The sequence below is a fragment of the Cebus imitator genome, unplaced genomic scaffold (genome assembly GCF_001604975.1).
Source record: "Cebus imitator isolate Cc_AM_T3 unplaced genomic scaffold, Cebus_imitator-1.0 Scaffold325, whole genome shotgun sequence".
Taxonomy (NCBI): Eukaryota; Metazoa; Chordata; class Mammalia; order Primates; family Cebidae; genus Cebus; species Cebus imitator.
The window spans coordinates 896,238-903,597 of NW_016107640.1; the positions used below are offsets into that span (position 1 = coordinate 896,238).

The following is a 7,360-nucleotide window of genomic DNA, read 5'->3' on the forward strand; positions in this document are numbered from 1 at the left end:
ATGCCATTTTTTTCCTTTGGCAACCTAATGAATCTCTAACTACTGATTTGTTTCCGTTTTCAGTCTAGAATAAACAAAAAGGCTCACGGCCTCCTTCCATGGTCGCCTGAGCTCACCAACCACCATGCAAAGGCAGCAATTTTTCATTATTGATAAAATGTAATGTCATAATGTCACGGCCTTTCAGGTCATCATCTTTGTAAGTCAGCGATGACATTATCACATTTTATAATGATAACAAATGGCCATAATGTTTGCATGTTATTTTCATTGGCTCCTCCAGAATTCTAATTCAACACCGTCAACAGAAGAAACTCAACAGCAACTTCAAAGGTCTACCTCCTTAGATATGCTCAAGGCTAATAGTAAAATTTGCATAAATCAAAGCTAATTAAAAGCATAAGGGCCATTCTCCCCCCATTGACTAAATGCCTCACTTTTACACGGAATTTTTGCAGAATGTATTTTTACTGTTGGATTTTGGCATGTAAATGCATTAACTATATCTACTTGCTATTCATTCATGAACTCTCACTAACCCCTTTCTGTCCCATTCATGCCTGTGCTTCTCTAATCTATCTAGTGATTTTTGAGTGCTGCATTCTGCCAGTTTCACGATAATCATAGAACACTAATTGGTCTAAATGATAAGAATCATTCATGGGGCACTTATTTTTACATATTAGCCTTCTGACTCCCCTCCTTGCTGAACAAGTAAAAATATTTTATTGTTTAAGCCCAGAACTCAAACAAGCACTCTTCAGAAAGCAATTTTTTTGGTTCATCAACAATACAGAGTAATGAGAAAGAGAGTCAAGTGAGAACAAATTCACACTCCAGTACTAAATACACTAAATCTAAAATAGACTTGCAAGCTTCAGGAAATTTTTTACCTGTAGCACTTCACAAAGAAAGAAAAGGAGAGGAGGAAGGAAATTATCATTTGCTGAACTCTGCACTGGTATATCTCATCTAATCTTCAATGACCCCTAAAATGTAAGGGTCACTGCTTTTAAAAGAGGAGGAAACTGAGGCTCAGGGAGTATAGGCAGCTGATGGGTCACAAAAGCCGTGATCAAACTTCACAGCTGTAACTTCAAAGCTCATGAATGTCCCATTGCACAAAACTCCAAAAGTAGGTATTCCACTACCATAGAAGGAAGAATCAAATCTTCTGATCAGCCCGAAATAAAATTATATATTTAGAAAAACAAAAGATGCGGGTAGATTTCAGATGCAGAAAATATTTATCTTGCCATTAATACATCCAGCTAGACTGCTCTGGTATCATATTCCCAGAGCAGGCACATCTTAATTGAATTAATGACTTTCATTCATCTGTGTGATTCCTCATTGATGTATTTTCCACATTATTCAGTAGTTTCACTATTGTCATTGAAAACTTGGCTGAATTAGGCAGTTTCATCAGATTTGTAGATCAGCAGCCCTTTAGTTGATACAACAGAACCACGTAAAAGAGTATATAATGTTTTTTTGCTATGGGTTTTTTGCCAGAACACAAGTAGTGAAAACTACCCCCTAAAAGCCAAAAAGGGAAAGGAAAAGACTCATATCAACATTGTTGTCACTGGACATGTAGATTCGGGCAAGTCCACCACTACTGGCCATCTGATCTACAAATGCAGTGGCATTGACAAAAGAACCATTGAAAAATTTGAGAAGGAGGCTACTGAGATGGCAAACGACTCCTTCAAGTATGTCTGGATCTTGAATAAACTAAAAACTGAGCATGAACGTGGTATCACCATTGATATCTCCTTGCGGAAATTTGAGACCAGCAAGTACTACGTGACTATCACTGATGCCCAGGACACGGAGACTTCATCGAAAACATGATTACAGGGACATCTCGGGCTGACTGTACTGTCACGATTGTTGCTGCTGGTGTTGGCGAGTTTGAAGCTGGTATCTCCAAGAATGGGCAGACCCGAGAGGATGCCCTTCTGCCTTACACACTGGGTGTGAAAAAATTAATTGTTGGTGTTAACAAAATGGATTCCACTGGACCACCCCACAGCCAGAAGAGATATGAGGAAGTCATTAAAGAAGTCAGCACTTGCGTTAAGAAAATTGGCTAAACCCCGACACAAGAGCATTCCTGCCAATTTCTGGTTGGAATGGTGACAACATGCTGGAGCCAAATGCTAACATGCCTTGGTTCAAGGGATGGAAACGCCGTAAGGATGGCAATGCCAGTGGAGCCACACTGCTTCGGGCTCTGGACTGCATCCTACCACCAACCTGTCCAACTGACAAGCCCTTGCGCCTACACCTCTCCAGGATGTCTACAAAATTGGTGGTATCGGTACTGTTCCTGTTGGCCAAGTGGAGACCTGGTATGGTGGTCACCTGTGCTCCAGTCAGTGTCACAACTAAAGTAAAACCTGTCAAAATGCACCATGAAGCTTTGAGTGAAGCTCTTCCTGGGGACAATGTGGGCTTCAATGTCAAGAAAGGATTATAAATTATTCTATTATAAGGACACATGCACACAAATGTTTATTGCAGCACTGTTTACCATAGCAAAGACTTGGAACCAACCCAAATGTCCATTGATGATAGACTGGGCAGGGAAAATGTGGCACATATACACCATGGAATACTATGCAGCCATAAAAAACGATGAGTTCGTGTCCTTTGTAGGGACATGAACCTGGAAACCATCATTCTCAGCAAAGTGACACAAGAACAGAAAATCAAACACTACATGTTCTCACTCATAGGTAGGTGTTGAACAATGAGAACACATGGACACAGGGAGGGTAGCATCACACACTGGGGTCTGTGGGGGGGTCTGGGGGGACAGTGTGGGGTAGAGAGTTAGGGAGGGATAATATGGGGAGAAATGTCAGATATAGGTGATGGGGAGGAAGGCAGCAAACCACATTGCCATGTATGTACCTATGCAACAATCTTGCATGTTCTTCACATGTACCCCAAAACCTAAAATGCAATAAAATATATATTAAAAAAAAAAAGAACGTGTCAAGGATGTTCATCATGGCAACATTGCTGGTGAGAGCAATGACCCACCAACGGAAGCAGCTGGCTTCACTGCTCAGATGATTATCCTAAACCATCCAGGCCAAATCAGTCCTGACTAACCACCTGTACTGGATTGCCACATGGCTCACATTGCATGCAAGTTTGCTGAGCTGAAGGAAAAGATTGACGGCTGTTCTGGTAAAAAGCTGGAAGATGGCACAAAATTATTGAATTCTTGCTGCCATCATTGATATGGTTCCTGGAAAGCCCATGTGTGCTGAGAGCTTCTCAGACTATCTACCTCTGGGTCGCTCTGCTGTTCTTGATATGAGACAGAGAGTCGCCGTGGGTGTCATCAAAGGAGTGGACGAGAAGGCTGCTGGAGATGCCAAGGTCACCAAGTCTGCCCAGAAAGCTCAGGAGGCTAAATGAATATTATCCCTAATACCTGCCACCCCAGTCTTAATCAGTGGTGGACAAACAATCTCAAAACTGTTTGTTTCAATTGGCCATTTAAGTTTAGTAGTAAAAGACTGGTTAATGATAACGATGCATTGTAAAACAGGCAGAAGGAAAGAATGTTTTATGGATCGCTTTGGTTTTCTTTTTTTGCTAGTGGCAGTTTTAAGTCATTAGTTTTTTAAATCAGTATTTTTTCATGAAAACAACTTGACCAAAAATTTCTCACAGAATTGTGAGACCTATTTAAAAAGTTTAATGAGAAAAAAAAGAGAGTATATAATGGTGTTGGTATGAGAGCTTCCCAAGCCTGTTCTAATCAGTCAGAGGTGGTACTTATACCACTTCCACTTAAAATAACAAACATTTCTACAAGGACTTCCCTGCTCTCAAAGCACTATTCATTATGCTATTGTATATATCCTCACAGCAAAATCATGTTCAGGGAAGGAAATTGCTTAACTTGTCCAAGTTCATATACACACCAAGTGGCAAAAATAAAATTCCAACAGAAGTCTTCTAGCTCAACTGCCTATACTCGTTCCATTCTACCAAAGCCTTTAGTATATTTAAGGCAAGCGATTTCCAAAAGCAATGCACCAATATTCAGGGAAAGATCGGCCCTCCCTCGAAGGGGCAGACCAGGCAAACATCCAGACCTCATAACAATTGAAGGTTTCTAGAAATGGAATGCCGGTATGGAGGAAGGTAGAGGAATGATTTTCGGACAAAGAAGTTTAAGAACCTATTCTAGCCATTAACTCACATGCACATGTTGAGGAAGGACATAGGCTTCTCGTCCTCATTCCTTCATTTGTTCATTCACTGAACACATATTTCTGAACACCCCCTCTAGGACAGTATTAGGCAATCACTAAGGATACAACAGCAAATGAGACACATGTAGACCTGCCTTTGTGGAGTTCACATTTATGAAGATGAGCTGGACATTGAACAGCTAGTGTCATGGCCAGTCATCTCACTATCACTAATGTAAGTGAAAACCTGTCGTAAGAATACAGTGCTACAGGAGGCCTTGACCAGTGCGCCAGGGGACTAAAAAAGCCCTCTCTGAGACTGAGACATGTAAATTAATATTTGAGGCAAGAGTGAATAAAAATCACAAAGCAGAACATTAGGAAACCAAAGGAATTTTCCATTCTTCCCTCCATCCTCAAGGCTCCTTCCTGCTTGGTTTCCCATGCTTTATTCACCAAATGCCATGGCTAACAAAGCTGATGGCTATCACAGTGGTTACTAGCTGAACCATCATTCAGCATGTGCGTGGTCTAACTCATAGCCTCTTTGGAGAGCTGTAAACATGTATCTTTGACAGGTTAGAGGCAGCCTGACTGACATGTCTGATGGTTTTCTTCCAAGTCAGATTTTACATCACAGCTAGTCTGGCAGGTGCTGCAGTGACCACCCCTTTCCCTTTCCTGTCTCTTTGTATAATTCCTTGCACTGAGCCAGACATGGCCTGTGCACATGAAGCCACACAAGACTCCACATCTCCTGACTTCTGTGTCCTCTCTTTTTTTTTAAACCTGTTTTTCTATGCTTGCATATTGCTGTAGACTAAATTGTGTCCCCTAAACTTCCTGTGTTACAGCCCTAACCCCAAATGTGACTGTAGTTAGTGATGAGACCTTTAGGGAGGTAATTAAGCTAAAATGAGGCCATAAGGGTGGGGCCCTGATCTGACAGAATTTGTGTTTTGATAAGGAGAGAGACACCAAGGAGCAACCTATTTACACCCAGAGAAAGGGTTTTGTGAGGACAGCAAGAAGACCCCCATCTGCAAGCCAGAAAGAGATCCTTTACTAGAACCAAGCCTGCCGACACCTTGATCTTAGACTTCCAGCCTCCAAAACTATGAGAAAAAAAATTCTGTTGTTTACGTGACCCAGTCTCCGGTGTTTTTTTGGAAGCCTCAGCTGACAAGCATACAGACATGAAAACAGAAATCTGCCAGGCATAACACATCCATAAAAAGTGTTAATGGGACTGTATGTGAGTATTACGAAGCTAGTAATTACATATCTTGTGCTCCTGGCTCTAGAGCCTGGGAAGAGGAGATGGCAGTCACTGGGGAAAAAAATCAATGAGAGGATTATCCAGATAGGCAGAGATAACTTTCACAGGTCCCACTGCATCACTGCAGGCAAATGACAACAATTTCAGATATCTGTTCTTAAACCTTGTTTTTGAGTTATCTTTACCATATTCTATATATTCCAAAAAGGTCCTTTCTGAATAATTTTGGAATGGTTTATATCACAAAGAGCTGCAGCCATCTAGTTCCTGGGAGCACACTCCTCACCTGAAGACAGACAGCAGAGTTATTGTTTGCCAATAAGGGATTAATCTGGAGAGAGAAGAAGCTTTAAATATTTTGATAAGGTTTTTGGGATTTGGCAAGCCAAATTTCATGAAGCTTGATATTCTTGGTAGCCATAGAAATACCAGATATAGCTATTCTCCTGTGTCCGACTGTAGGAGCATTTGAGGGAAAGGGTCCAAACCATCCAAGTTTATCTGTAGCTATAGAAAAAAAAAATAGTCTTTCCTTGAGACAAATTGGAAGCAGACAAAATTGTCTACTTAGGATTAGATATTCCCCTTACAGGATACCTAGTACTGAGTAACCTGAAGGAACAGGGCATTGTATCAGTTAGTTATATTCAATAATTCTGTATAATAAACCACCCTAAAACCCAGTGACATTCAAGAATACGCATTTTTATTTCTCACTCATAAATCAGCAGGTTAGCTACGGCTTGGCTAATTTAGGCTGAACTCAGCTGCAGGTTGACATGCTAACCATTTTATTTCTTTATCTTTCATCTCCCCTCAGTGGAGTGCAAGATACATGAAGGTGGGGAGTATGATCTGTTCTGCTTACTGCTGTGTGACCAGCAAAGTGCCTGGCGTGTAGGGTGCCTTCAAAAATATGTATTCGCCCATTATGTATTCCACCTGTCTCCATCCTCCTTGGACAGAGTAGCTACTCAGACATATTCTCATCAAAACGTCAGAAGTGCAAGAAGACAAGCGCAACTCCAGCAAGACACTTAAAGCCTTTTCTTTAAGCCCTAGTCAAAGCAAATCACACAACTAGGCCCAAGATCCAAGGGCAGGCAGGAAGGGCACTACACCCACCATGAGGCCAAAGCAAGTTATAGGAGCAAGACCAACATCAACAGGGTGGAAAAATTTACTTCTCAGTGTGGGAAGGTGGGGAGGAGAGTGAATATTTGCTTAACTATAATCTAACTATCCACAGGGATATTATTATCTGCATTTTACGGTTAGGAAAACAGATCACTAACCCAAACTGCAGAACTAGGGTGTGAACCCAAGCTTATATTTTTCCAAAATTCATATTCTTTCCATTCTGCTACCCTCTAGGTAACAGAAGGGAAACTACAGGTAAACATTGTCATAGCGGCAATAGGCGGTAATGGATTGAAGGGACATGGTTACAAACTAGCGCAGGGGTTGAGGGCTGGGGTGCCCAGTGGTGGAAACAACAGATAGAAGCAAGTCTAGCAAACACATGTTGATTTCATTCATTGAAAAAAATATATTCACTGAGCAACCATAATGTACTAAGTACTATGGTAGGTGCTGGGGTTTGTCATCCTAGACAGGCATCTGTCAATGCTTGATGAAAATTGGTTCAGTGAAATCAAGTTTTACAGGCTGTGCCAGTGTCCTCCCAGATCCTTTGGAGGGCATGTTTCCTTCAGTGCACCTTGCCCTCTAATCCCACACTGCCAGACTGAACCCCCACTAAGACCTCCTCTACCCCGCAATCCCTCCTCCACCACCAGCCAGCTCAGCACCTTTAAGCTGGCTGATACTATTTGGTATTACTATTTGTGCCAAATGA

The 7,360-nt window shown here is 41.6% G+C and overlaps 1 pseudogene; it reads left to right on the plus strand.

Annotated features, from left to right (window-relative positions):
- The first annotated feature begins 1,769 nt into the window (after positions 1-1,769).
- LOC108286668 lies at positions 1,770-3,483 on the plus strand (annotated as a pseudogene).
- The last annotated feature ends 3,877 nt before the right edge of the window (positions 3,484-7,360 follow it).